Source organism: Sarcophilus harrisii, chromosome 5 (genome assembly GCF_902635505.1).
Source record: "Sarcophilus harrisii chromosome 5, mSarHar1.11, whole genome shotgun sequence".
Lineage (NCBI taxonomy): Eukaryota > Metazoa > Chordata > Mammalia > Dasyuromorphia > Dasyuridae > Sarcophilus > Sarcophilus harrisii.
Window position 1 is genome coordinate 157,747,068 of NC_045430.1, and position 14,805 is coordinate 157,761,872.

Here is a 14,805-nt window from a genome sequence, read left to right on the forward strand (position 1 = left end):
TGCCACTACAAAAAGGGCTGCCACATTTGCACATGTGGGTCCCTTTTCCTCCTTTATGATCTTTTTGGCATACGGGTCCAGTGGAGACGTTGCTGGAGGTTGGGTCAAAGGTGAGGAATTTTTAACTTTTGGGGGGTTATAAATCTAAATTTCTTTCTATAACAATTAGTTAATTTACAGCTTCACCATTAGTAGACTAATGTGCCTGGTTCTCTCAGTCTTTCCACACTAAATTTTTTATTCATCATTCTTCTGACTTCTTTGTATTTGTTCCTTCATATATTGCATATTTAATGCTTCACTTTATATAAATGTACATTTGTAAATATTATTTAAAAAACACAAATGTACCATAATTTGTTGTCATTCTTTGTTAGAGATGTATCTAGTTTTTGGCTAATACAAATTAAACAGCTATTGATATTTTAAAGAAAAAAAACATTATCATGTTTGTCAAATTGATATATATGAGGTGATATATCAGAATTAAACCAGACTCTTCCTTCAAACAGTTATGTGATTAGTAAGGTCCAGCAGTCTATAGTGACAAGAGCACTGGATTTGTATCAAGAGAAACTCAGTAGAGAAATACTATACTAAGAGTTTGAATCTCAGGTCTCCTAATTAATACCATTATGACTTTTAAGAGTCTCAGTTAACATCTTTAAAATAAAGATTTTGAATAAAATTATCTCTAAGGAACTCTTAAAGCCCTAGATCTCATGATCTCTAGATAGAAATAGATATTTATTAGGGGAGAGACTTTCAAAGGAGACGTTATATCATAAAATAAGCCACTCTTATGATGTGGCTATAATTTTGGAAGCATCTTTAGATCTAATAGAAATGACTAAGAAATTAATAAACTAGCTTTCCTGGACTTAGTTTTTCTTGCTTTTACTACACTGTATGTTTCTTCCTAGCTCTCTCTACTGCCACCCTCATTCCCTACCCCAACAAAGCTTTGAAAGATCAAACATTTTTCTGTAAAGGAAGTCATTTCTCCTAGTTGAGGGAGTAGTTGAACTGACTCATAGATTTTGATTCATAAAAATCTTAACAAGTGGAGTTTGATTAACTTGCTGCCATGGTAGCAGGGAAAATACCTGGACTTCTGGCTATTCTTCAAGGACTAGGTTGGAAGAGGTTAATGCAGAAATGATATGAATAAAAACTCCAACAGTATCAGTAATCAGAAAATCAGAATGTAAATATATATTAGGCAAAGGGGAAGATAGTTATAAACATTGCGGGAGCCAGGAGATGAGAGTCAAAGGTCCACATAGGGTGGCATATGAAACAAATATTCATATAATACTACCGCAGGAAGGCTGCATTTAGAAGGGTGTTTTCTGAGTATTCTCTATGTAGGAAGAATGACTCAGCAGTTCCTATTATTGGTCCATTCTATTATCAAGGCCAGACCACAAGTAGCCCTGGCAAAGCTGATGTCCCTCCCCCAACCTCACCTTCTTTGAAAATTGTTATTCTAGTGTCTCTAGCTGCTGGTTTCCTCTGGATCCATGTTGAAGAAACTGAGCTCCAGAAAGGTGATTGTATAATTTCTCTCAATGTGAAATGGATTTTTTACCTTAGAGACATTCTATCAGGCCTGAGCTGTTTATCAATAGGATGATGTGCTGAAGTTGTACTAGGATGCATTTTTTCTCATCTTGAATGAAAAAAAGAAGCAATGAGAAGGAAAGTGATGAAGAAAGGAAAGGAGAGGAAAGGAAAGGAAAGGAGAGGAGAGGAAAAGAAAGGAAAGGAGAGGAAAGGAGAGGGTTAGAAAAGGAAAGGAAAGGAAAGGAAAAGATTAAGAAGATTATGGGGAATAGAAGCTGGAGAAAGCTATATGAGTGGCAGAAAGACATATTTGGACAGGTATAGAGCCTATGATCATATAAATGCATATTCTATTATATTATGTATCTTCCTAAAATCTCTATATGGTTTTCAGGCTGTAATAATAGTCTACTATCTATATAATTTCTATTGATCCATTAACCAACTCCTTTCATTCACCTTCACTTCTGTTTACCAAATAATTATTAAGTGCCCATGACATGAAGGCATTCTGCTGGATACATACTAAAAAATGAAATAGTCTTTGCCTCTCAAGTAGTTTATAGTCCACTGGTAGCTTGCTCTAAATCTGTCAGGTTCTCTTACCTGATTTGAACCTTTTGAGGGAGAGAAATACCCAGTACTGCTTGGTACATCACTCTAGACTACTTTGGCAAGTTTTCAGTATCATCTTGAAAAGTTGTTGTTGTTTCATTCTTGATGAGGATCATGATGACATCAGGGAAGTGGTGCCATGACATGTAAGGGAATTGGATTTAAGAGAGAGCCTTCTCACTTTCCCCTCCAGAGCCATCTGGGTCTAGTAGTCAAATGTAGATCAAGACAACTGGAGATGGCCCTGAATGGTCTGGCACATAGTGGGTAATTAATAAGTGGTAATTGACTGACAGAATGAACAACTGAATTTGTATCCTTAGTTTGACCACTGTTCTCCTTTCTTTCAAAATTAATCCAGTTCTAGATAACAATCATTCTAATTGTCTCCATCTATCCCCTTTTCCTTATGTGGGAGATGGTAAAGCTATCCAGATTTTTCATCTCTCCTAACTACTTTATGGATAATCCCCAAGGTTGATTTCTTAACTCTCTTATTCTTTATTAATATTGTTTCCTTCGGAGAGCTTATCCATGCTTGTGACATCATCTCTAGTCATTCAGATGACTCCCAAATTCAGATCTCTGACCCCAGATCCAAAGTGGTTAAGGAAGGGTAAAGAATCATCCGGAGAGCAGTAGAAAGGATGAACCATATGAGTAATTCAACTGAATTAGATAATCCTTTCCTGGTTATCAGATCTTGGCTTCAGTAGCTGTGGACTCTGTCTTGGTGAGGTCACTTTAACAGATGGCAACCTGATGACTATTTTATGCCCTGGACGAAAATTAACAATCCCTGAAGGACCCTGTAGAAACATTTGACCTTTAGAATCCACTTTCCATTTGCAATAAGGGTGATGGAATGAGATAATTGTCAAATAAAATTGTCTGCTGGCCAGATATGTACTCCTATAGAGAAATGCAATGCAAAGAGATTAAATTTTCCCCAGAAGAGCCAAACAAGTTGACTGAATGCCTAATACAAAGAATCATTGTGGTCAATAAATAGGTTACCACAATAGTGAGCTGTGAGGACTATACTTTTGCTAAGCTACCACTGACAGAAAAAAATCCCATGTTTGACCACTAATTGACCTATTTATTTTGATCTATTAATATTGATCTATTTACTGGGAAGTTCTTATGAACCCAGTTTTGCTCTGGTCAGCTACATTTAGTCAATTAATGTAAGCTCTTCTGATCATAATCAGTTTAGCTTTATCCAGGTAAACCAGTTTGTTAACTTTTGCTAATTACAATATTCTTGTGGATAATAACGGGGGGGAGAGGGAAGGACAGTGTACAATTTGGATTGTCTGCTGGCTACTTTAAAAATCTCTCTTTGATCAGAGAACAGATCATTGTTTTCTTCTTGAACACTCTTTCCATTCTTTTCTTTTGATTTTTAATAAATAAATAATTTGATTTCAATTCAAATAATTTTTAAAATTCAATTTTATTTTATTTTCAGTTCTAAATTCCACCCCACTCCCACCCAATGAGAAGAAAAGAAAACTAACGCCCATTACAAATACAATAATACAAATACAAATTTGTTTTTCAGAGTATTGTTTTCTCTCTGATAATCTAAACACCTCTGGCCCTTTCATCTAACTTTTATTTTATCCTTATATGCCTATTAGTAGGTACTGGCATAAACACAAATAAGCCACATTTCTCCTTGAAATGAAGACATGATTCCGTTTACTTCTTATTGGTAGCCCTCTTAGCTAAAACTTTTTGCTCATGTGGGTTGATTGTGGCTGAGATACCAAGAAAGAACAGAAACATTCAAAACATCCTAAGTCAGGAAGTTTATTATTCATAGGCATGTAAGTATACAGCCCCCCAACCATGCTGTCCCAAGCAATCACAGGTGGTATGCATACATGGTGGACCCTGAACAAGGGCCCAGATCTTTAAGGTCTTTGTCCTTATATCTGATTTTTATTTCTGAGCAGATTTACAGGGTGGAGGATCTTTGAGGCCGTCAATTAACTAGTAGTCTGAACTGCATACCCCTCCTTCATTATCAACCATAGAAACATTAGCAAAATGTTTATCTGAATTAGATGATATTGGCTAAACTGGTTATTGATCAGGACAGCTTAACATTAATTGCTTAAATGGATATATAGGAGCTTCTCAGTAAATAGGCTAGTTAACCAGTAGTCAAACATGGGATTACTTCTTTCAGGGAGGGCCTAGCAGTAAACCAGTCCTCAAAGCTCTGGCTCTATGTAGTAGGGTCTTAGTCACTAAGACTCAGGTGCTTAGTCTGTCTGAGGAAGGTTTAACTGCTTTATGATGGTTATCCCAAAAGAGGACAGTATCCGTTTATTTTAAAGAAAATTACAAGAGGGATTATTTTTGTAGAAAAGATATTATGATTAAGGTTTTCTGGTGAATGTTCAGAATGCCTCAGAGGGTAGGCTTCTCTCCATGTGATGAGACTGGGAGCCCACTTCTGAAAGAGTCAGAATGACATGGAATGGAAGTGGCTTGGAAAAACTCCGGAGAGTGCTTAGAAATTCTGTAACTGTTCTAGCTTATCACATGGGAAAGGGGAGACTGTTTAGCTGCTGGAGCATTTTAAAGCCTTAACTAAAACCTGCTAGGTCTTTAGTTCTTTTGGCTGCTCTGTTCCTGGTGCTGTGACCCTTTCACCCATGGTACAGATTTTGTTGTAAGAGGCCTTGGGGCATTGTCCGTTTTGAAGTCACATGGCCTAAGAAATTAGTTTCACTCCATGTATTCTGCTCTTTTCTATTTTAGTAAAGGAAGTGGAACTTCTATGGCTTTGTGGGATTAGAAAAATTCTGAGGATGCCTTGGCATTCCAGAGTTCAGAATTTAGAAGGTATTTTGTTTTTCCAAGTTTCCATGCAGAGTTTTGAAGCTAGCTTAGCCTTAATGTCTCAAGGACTAATCTGGCAATTATGCTACATCTGGACATGAACTTTGTGGGACCAAAGCTGTTAGCTAGGTTGAGCCTGCTCCTTCTATACACTAAAGTGTTGAAGGGAGAATATACTCTCCCTCATCCCCATCCCCAGGTATTCAGGAAAATATTTTAGCATTTATTCTTGAGTATTATTTTATTTTAAAAAATTAAAACTAAGACAAAGTACTTAAATGGAACTGGGGTGCTAGTCACTGGTACCTAATAATGAGGGGAACACAACTGGTAAAGACTTGAGCTAATGTGATACCCTAAAATCCTGAGAGGTAGACAAAGCAATTTATCTGTGGGAGATTAGGTCACAGGGTATGTAATATATAACTAAAACGGAGAAACTGTTTGCTGAAGCAGAAATGACAAAAATCTTATAAGAGCTTGAGAACTTTCTAAGTAAGAGCTTGAGATAGAGGGAAAGAAAGCTGAGCATAGTCTGACATGCCATTAGATGAAACTTTTAAAAACATCACTTTCATCAAGGCATTTCTCTGCTCTAAAGCCTTTAAATGCTTTTCATTGTCTACAAAATAAAGCCAAATTCCTTAAGTTGATTTCCAAGGTCCCTCCAATTTGTTAACCTATTTTTTCCAAGAGATTGGAATTAGAGATGCTCGTATTTATTTTCTTTTGGTGAGACAGTTGGGTTAAGTGTCTTGCCTAGGGTCACACAGCTAGTGTTAAGTATCTAAGGTCACATTTGAACTCAGGTTCTTCTGATTTTAGGGCTGGTGTGCTATCCACTGCACCATCTAGCTGCCCCATGCTTATAACATTTAATCCTTCCTTCCTTTATCACATATTTATTATTTTATATGTAATAGTTACCTTTATAAGAATCACATTCAACTCCACTCCAACTATATTATAACTTTTCTAAGTATAGAAACTGTGACTTAAAATTTGAACTTCCTTTCTGACTCCCAGGAACCTATTTCAGTTCTTCTTACATTGTGTTTAATAAATGTTTATTCACTTAGATGAAGAGAATTGATGAAGAAAGGAAAACAAAGGGAAGGGAAGGCAAGAGAAGGGGAAGGGAAGGAGAAAGGGAAAAAAATAAGAGAAGGTTATGGGGAATAGACGCTGGAGAAAGTTATGTGAGTGATAGAAATATTTGGACAGGTATAGGGCCTATGATCATATAAAAGCATGTATCATATATTATGCATCAAGTTCAAATGCATTCAGACACTTTGAGCTATGTAATCCTTAACAAAGTCACTTAACTCTATTTGCCTCAGTTTCCTTATCTGTAAAATAAGTTAGAAAAAGAAATGGCAAGCTATTCCAGTATCTTTGCTGAGCAAATGCCAAATGAATTCACCAAGAGTTGGACACTATTAAAATGACTTAACAACAATATACAAGAGACTATCGTCAGATTACTTAATGCAGTATTATATGCCTGCAGATGTCATTAAGACTATCCTAAAATGCTAATATTTGTTGGAGGAGAGGGAGTGGGAAGGATACGTTTCCTTCTATCTCTGTGGACCACAGTCGTCCTATACCTGGTCCCATCATTGTGATACCCCTTTCTTAGGGGCTGCCTTTCCTTAATTTTTTTTTATCTATCCCATCTTTCTGAAGGTTTAGAGGGAGAATAGGGACTATTTGGTATGCTGCAGGAGTGTAGGGGTTGTTTCGAGTATGATCAGTCCTCTCTTGGCAAATCATACCTGGAGTAGATTATTTTCAATGCCATGCCCTCTGCATCAATCATTCCTGGTTAGGGTTCTATCTATAATGCTTGACTTAATACCCTGTCCTAAAGTTGGGAAATCTCTTCAATGGACAAGCTATGGGGTTAATACTATTCTCTACCCAGGAAAACTTTTTTTTATTATAACTTTTTATTGACAGAACATATGCATGGGTAATTTTTTACAACATTATCCCTTGCACTCACTTCTGTTCTGACTTTTCCCTCCCTTCCCTTCACTCTTTCCCCTAGATGGCAGGCAGTCTTATACATGTTAAATATGTTATAGTATATCCTAGATGCAATATATGTGTGCAGAACCGTACAGTTCTCTTGTTGCACAAGAAGAATTAGGTTCAGAAGGTAAAAATAACCTGGGAAGAAAAACAAAAATGCAAGTAGTCCACATTCATTTCCCTGTGTTCCTTTTCTGGGTGTAGCTGATTCTGTCCATTACTGATCAATTGGAAATGAATTCGATCTTCTCTTTGTCGAAGATATCCACTTCCATCAGAATATATCCTCATACAGTATTATTGTTGAAGTATATAATGATCTCCTGATTCTGCTCATTTCATCAGCACCAGTTCATGTAAGTCTCTCCAAGTCTCTCTGTATTCTTCCTGCTGGTCATTTCTTACAGAACAACAATATTCTGTAACATTCATATATCACAATTTTCCCAGCCATTCTCCAGTAGATGGGCATCCCATTCATTTTCCAGTATCTAACCACTACAAAAAGGGCTGCCACAAACATTTTGGCACATACAGGTCCCTTTCCCTTTTTTAGTATCTCTTTGGGATGTAAGCCTGCTGGATCAAAGGGTATGTACAGTTTGATAACTTTTTGGGCATCATTCCAAATTGCTCTCCAGAATGGTTGATTTGTTCACAACTCCGCCAACAATGCATCAGGGCCCAGTTTTCCTGCACCCCCTCCAACATTTATCATTATTTTTTCCTGTCATCTTAGCCAATCTGACAGGTGTGCAGTGGTATCTTAATTTGCATTTCTCTTATCAATAGTGATTTGGAACACCCTTTCATATGAGTAGAAATAGTTTCATCATCATCTGAAAATTGTCTGTTCATATGCTTTGACCATTTATCAATTGGAGAATGGCTTAATTTCTTATAAATTAGAGTTAGTTCTCTATATATTTTGGAAATGAGGCCTTTATCAGAACCGTTAACTGTGAAGATGTTTTCCCAGTTTATTGCTTCCCTTCTAATCTTGTTTGCATTAATTTTGTTTATACAAAGGCTTTTAAATTTGATATAATCAAAATTTTCTATTTTGTGATCAATAATGATCTCTAGTTCTTCTTTGGTCACAAATTCCTTCCTCTTCCACAGGTCTAAGAGGAAAACTATCCTATGTTCCTCTAATTTATTTATAATCTCGTTCTTTATGCCTAAATCATGGACCCATTTTGATCTTATCTTGGTATACGGTGTTAAGTGTGGATCCATGCCTAATTTCTGCCATACTAATTTCCAGTTTTCCCAGCAGTTTTTGTCAAATAGTGAATTCTTATTCCAAAAGTTGGAACCAAGAAAATTTGTTAAAACTAAAGAGAAATTAACAAGCACTATATCTTCCATAAAAATGACCATAGCAACTTCTAATGTTCTATGGGTACAGATGTGCCCTGTTCAGCCATACAAGTTCTTTGAAGATGAGAACCTCTATCATCCATCCTGGATACCCATAAATCCCCTGGAAATTGAATTATTATCACAGGAAGTATGGGAGGAATTAGGATATGGGAGGAATTAGGATTTGGAAGTGATTGCAACTTCTCAGCAGAATTCACAACTTTAGCAAAAAAGGTGCCAAGGTCTAGAATTCCCTCCTTTAGAAGTTCTGTTGACTTATAGTTGCCTCTTGGTACCTATTGTTTATCTTGTAAGAAGGGTCATTGTGTGTCCTTACAGAGTGACTTTTCCTCCTTTCCCTTCATATAGCCATACTTTTCCTTTTTCCTTAGCTTTTAGCTCTCTGTGTGTTACAAAGAAGTACTTTTTAAAACATTGATTGATTCTCCAGAGCTACAGAAAAGCCAGCAGTTCTGATTCTTTTGGCAGAATCAATGAAAAATTAAGCACCATGATCTTCCCATTCCCTCCCATCTCACTTCATCCAAAGTGTAATCAGAAATTCCCCAAATAAGGTGCCCTGAGGACCCACTTTCAGAATAATTATTTTCTAGTTGCCCATTCACTTTCAACTTCTTCTATAGGAACTCTTCACTCCAACCAGAATAATCCACTTACCTTTGCAGAAAAATGACTGACTTTCCTGCTTCCATGCATTTGCTCATGACATTTTTTTCTAACTTAAATGACCTTACTTTTTTTCACTTCCTAACTAAATACTACCAGTTTGTAAGTTTCGCCTCTTCTGTGAAATCTCACTGATCTCACTCCTACTCCACTTATACTACACTCTACCACTCATTCAAGTTTTTATTTATAATCTTACAATGGTGATCTTTTTGTGTGATTCTCTAGATTATAAACTTATCCACTAGACTAAAATCCTTAAGGGTCATATTTCTTTGTATCTCCTCCACAGTGCTTAGACACATTGTAGGCACTCAAGTTCATTGGTTGAATGAAAACTGCACATTTGGAAGTGTGGAGGAATTGTTTTTAAAAAAAATTACCTTGGAGAGGTCTTCTACAGATCCATTTTTATGCAGTAGAAAACAGCTATATTATCTTCTTCAGGAATCCCTAAAACAATTCAAAGTTATGCTGGATTTTGAAAAATACCTTATAGGCAATTCAAATAGACTTGGGGTGAAAAAGAGCCAACTGCATCCTGAGAGAGAATTATAGAGACTGAATGTGGATCACAATTTTCACCTTTTTTTTTGTTTCTTGTTGTTTGCTTGCTTTTTTTTTTCTTTTTTGTTTTTTCTCCTTTTGATCTGATTTTTCTTGTGCAGCAAGTATTATTCATGTTTAATTTATATTGGATTACTTGCTATCTAGAAGAGAGAGAAAGGAAGGGAAGGAGAAAAATTTGGAATACAAGGTTTTGTAAGGATATTGAAATATTGAAAACTATCTTTGCGTTGCATGTATTTTGAAAAATAAAAAAAAGCTATTATTGAAAAAAGTTATCCAAGGGAAAAAAAGAAAAGAAAAATACCTTGGAGACATCTTGCTTCTTCAAGAAACGTTTGCTGATTATTTAAGCCTATTGCTAATGACACTTTTGCAGCTTCTTGTATCCTATCCAATTTTCTTATTTTATTTTATACCAATTATAGATTGCCACTTTAAGCCTTTAAACTAGTAAGCATTAGATTTGTCAAATTCAAATGATAATTATTGGTTTGAAATATCTTTACCTACCAAAAACATATGACATAAACATCAATCTTAACACCAATTATGATCTTGGGTTTCATTAAGTATCTAATTACACTTTAAAATTCACTTTTTTGATTATTTAATTAGAATAATTCTGAATGCTAGAAGGTATTTGAAACATTAGTCTGTCTTAGAGAATCAAAGAAACTATTACATGAATAACTATCATTCAAGATTTAGAGTTTTGCTACAAATTTTTTTTCTTCTCTGAAAGAGAAGATTTCTTCATTGTTTTATATTGTTGGTGACTGAAATATTACTTCTGAGGTTCTGTTTTCCAAGCAGCTGCTACTACATTTATGAAAAAATCTACTTAATTTTATGTTTCTCTCCAATACTGTCCCATGTACTTCAGCAGATTCCCATTCAGCTACATCCAAACAGGTCTCAAATGGCAACTTATTATTCTAATAATTCTCAGTAAATAAGGTGACATAACATGTACGCTCTACCTTCAGGATAAGGACAGGCTTAAAATATTTTTCAAAAGTGAACATGCTATCCTGTCTTAATAAGTTGGTTAAATTTTGCATCAAAAAAAATTATCATATACACACACACACATACTGCCTCCCCCCCAAAAATCCCTACTTTAACAAATAAAACTTAGATGCTTTGTTAGAAATAAAACATCTTTATGGATTATGTCTCCCTTAGTGCTGGTTATGTTCCCCTTAGTGCTGGTTATGTCTCCTTTAGTGCTGTTTTTGTTTCCTTTAAACTTGGTTATGTTCCCTTTAATGTTGGTTATGTCCTCCTTAGTGCTAGTTATGTTTACCATAGTTTTTGTTTTGTCTCCTGCAAATTGGTTATGTCCCCCTTAGTGCTGGTTATGTCTGCTTCCCCTGAGCTGGTTATGTCCCCTTAGTGCTAATGACATCGCCTTTGGGCTGATTACATCCCCTTTAGTGCTGGTTTTTTTTTGCTTAGTGCTGATTGCATCTCTCTTAGTGCTGGTTACATCGTCTTTAATACTAGTTATGATCCTTTAGTGCTAGTTAAGTCTATCTTAGTACTGATTAAATCTCCCTTAGTGCAGTCTATATCCCATTTAGGCTGGTTACTTCTCCTTCTAGTTGGTTTCAACCTTCTTAGTATTGGTTACATTCTAAATAGTGTTGGTTATGTCCTAGTGCTGGTTCTGTCTCCCTCAGTGCTAATTATTGCTGGTTACGTCCCAATTAGTGTTGATTATGTCCCCCTTAGCACTGGTTACATCTTCCTTGGTGCAGATTAGGTCCTCTGGGGCACTGAAAGGTTAAATGATTCAGCAACCTATTATTTCCAGTCTAGCTAGTAAGTCTTAAAAGGAGACTGGAAAAGGTCTCCCCTAGACTGCAACTTTTGTATTAACTGCTATATATCACCTAGCAGTACCTGTTAGACCTCACAACTGGTAACTGGGGAGGTGCTACAATATGATGGCTTAACTCCTTTTACTGATGTGGACCCATCTGAATTGTCTTTATCTCATTATGAAAGTTATTAATAAAAGCTGGCTCTGTCTTGAAACCTTTGCTAATTTACAGTGATCAGCCCCTTAATTTGTTGCCACCTTGACATATTTTTAATAAACTTCTTTTAATTCTCTTTATCTTTGTTAATGAGGACAAAAGTCTAAAAGAATTTTCTTTTAATATACTTGAACCTAGATCTTGGCTTTGAGATTGGCTCTCTGTATGACCTCTAATATTATACTATGGTATAGTCTACCAGCCTGAAGCTAGTGCTTGAACTTCATGGTGGCACTAATTTTTTCCAAGACCTGTAATCTACTAATAGACCTACTCTCTCCTGACTCTGTGCTCTCTTGTGTTCCTTGCCTGAGTCTTTACCCTCTTTCTCTCCTAAACCTTCATTTTTCCTTTTGTTTTGAAATTCTGGGTGAATATTTTGTTACAAACTTAAAAAAAAAAAAAAAAAGATGTGATTTTTAACAATGTAGATTTCTTCCTCCTGATTAACTTCCTCTATCTAATTTCATCTTGTGTCTAATTTATAATCTTAGAAAATTACCCGGGGTAATGAGAGATGAAGTCCTTTGCCCAGATTTGGTTGAAAACTATATTAGATGAGAGACTTGAACCCAGGTCTTTCCTACTCCAAAACTATCTACTATGAGAGACAGAGAGAGAGAGAGACATAGTCAAAGAGACAGAGAGAAAGAGAAAAGGAAGGGAAAGAAAAGGAAAGGAGAGAAGAGGAGAAAAAGAATTCTTATGGCAGTCTGAAAAAAAAGTCACTGGAATATTCTGGTTCTGTTAATAAAGTAATACAGAATTGGACTCTTCTCCCCCTTCCTACAGCACTATGTAGAGGGGGAAATTAAATCAATATATCTCAACAGGGGCAACTAGGTACAATTACTGAATTCACCATGCCAAAGAAACTGGTATCAACCCCAAAGTGCCTTTTAAAAAAATAGACTTGATTCTAATTTGTATCAGAAGCAGATGCAGAAATTCCTTTACCTAAAATCTGGGCCTCAGGCAGTGCTTTTTGTGCCTAGAGGTGTAATCCTATGTAGCACTTGATCACCTCAGACCAGTCTAAATGAAGATTCATTTCCAAGAACTGGACTACAGAAATCAAAAGATATCAATGACACAAAAAACTATCTCATTGAATCTTTTTTTTTTTTTTTGAGTGAGTTTCCCATAACTAGTTTATATGCTATGAAAAACCTAGAGTTAAATTATAGGTGAGATCTTGCATCTTTGAAATCTTTAATGGAAACAACAGATATCAAGAATACTACGACAATAATATCAAATTAAAGAAAAAAAACACCAACTTATTCTCTATCTATTAGATTTCCCAGAGCATCCTTTGTTTTTTGTTTTTTTGAAGGGTTGAGGGAAAAGATCTGTGATTTTATCAACAGAGGAAAGAAACTCCTGGGATTGAAACTACCTCCACTAAAACAGTTAGCTTATAATTTTGAGAACTGCAAGGGGACACTGGAAATTTTTCCCATGATCATGCTGATACAAAAGTATCAGCTAGTATGAGATGAAGGTAGGCTTTGAACCCAGGTCTTCCAGACTCCAAGGTCTTCTGTCCATTATATTATTTTCCAGACAATCATGTTGTTTTCTAAATAAAATCTTAGTTCACATTAGAAAAGCAGTTAGTCAGTCAATAAACATTTATTAAGTGCCTAATATTGTTCCAAGCACTATTCTAAGTGTTTGGGGTTAAAAAGAGATAGAAAAGATAACCCTTGCCCTCAAGGAGCTACAAGTCTAACTCAGGAGACAACATGCAAACAACTATGTACCATACAAACTACATAAATTGGAAAAAATCAATAGAGGAAATGCACAAAAATTTAGGAGGACTAGGAAAGACTTTCTGTCAAAAGTGGAATTTTAGCTGGAATTTGAAGGAAGTCAGGAGAAAAGATTTTGGAAGGAGACAACTAATGCATGTAAGTTGAAATGTCTTGTGTGAGAAAACAGGAAGGAGGTCAGAGTCACTAAGTTACAGATCACAGGATGGGGTTGTCCGGTGTAAAAAGACAACAGAGATGGGGGTGAGGGATAAAGAACTTTGAATGCCCTTTTTCTATTTAATCCTGGAGGTTATAGGGAGTGACTAAATTTTATTACAAGTGAGAGAGGGGCATGGTTAGACCCGCACTTTAGGAAGATAATTTTGGCAGCTGAGTATGGTAAGGACTAGATTTGTGGGAGACCAGACTATTATAATAGTATAGGATTAAGGAGATAATGGACTGTAATATAAAAGAAAACAGATATGAAACATGTGAATGTTAAAAATTAACACACCTTAACAATGGATAAGAGGGTAAGAGAGAGTGAGGGGTGGAGGATGACACCTGGTTGTGTGCCTGGGTGACTGGGAGGATAGCTATACTCTCTATAGTCATAAAAAAGGAAGAGGGGAGAGTTTAGAAAGGTTGGGGGAAAAGATAATAAGTTCTATTTTTGACAGGTTGGAAGAAGATATCTAAAGGACATCCAGTTTGAGATGTCTAATACACAGCTGGAGATGGGAGACTAAAGGGAGTTTAGGAAAAGTAGGTAGAATTGAGAGCTGAATATTAAATTCATGGGAGTTAATGAGATGACCAAATAAAATAATGTAAAGGGGGAAGAGAAGAGGGGCTAGGACAGAGCTCTGGGACACCTGCAATTAGTGGGTGTGACCCAAATGAAGATCCAGCAAAAGAGACTGAAAAGGACCAATTAGATAGGTAGGAAGAAAATCCTGAGACAGCAGTGTCATGAATACCTAGAGAGAAGAGGAATATGGCAGGAAAGAAAATAATCAACAGTGTCAAAAGCCACCGAGAGGCCAAAAAGAATGAGGAATCAGAAAAGGCCATTAGATTTTGTGTAGTTGTAATTTTGGAAAGAGAAATTTTGATGGAATGATGTGAATAACATCTATTATTGCTAGATGATTTTATTTTTTCTAGTGATTGCATATGAAAATGTTTTGAGAGGCAGTATGGTGGAGCAGATAGTGAGAATGATCTTGGAATTAAAAAGACCTGGATTCTAGTCCAATCCCATACTGGCTTTGAGATTCTTGGCAAATCACTTAAAC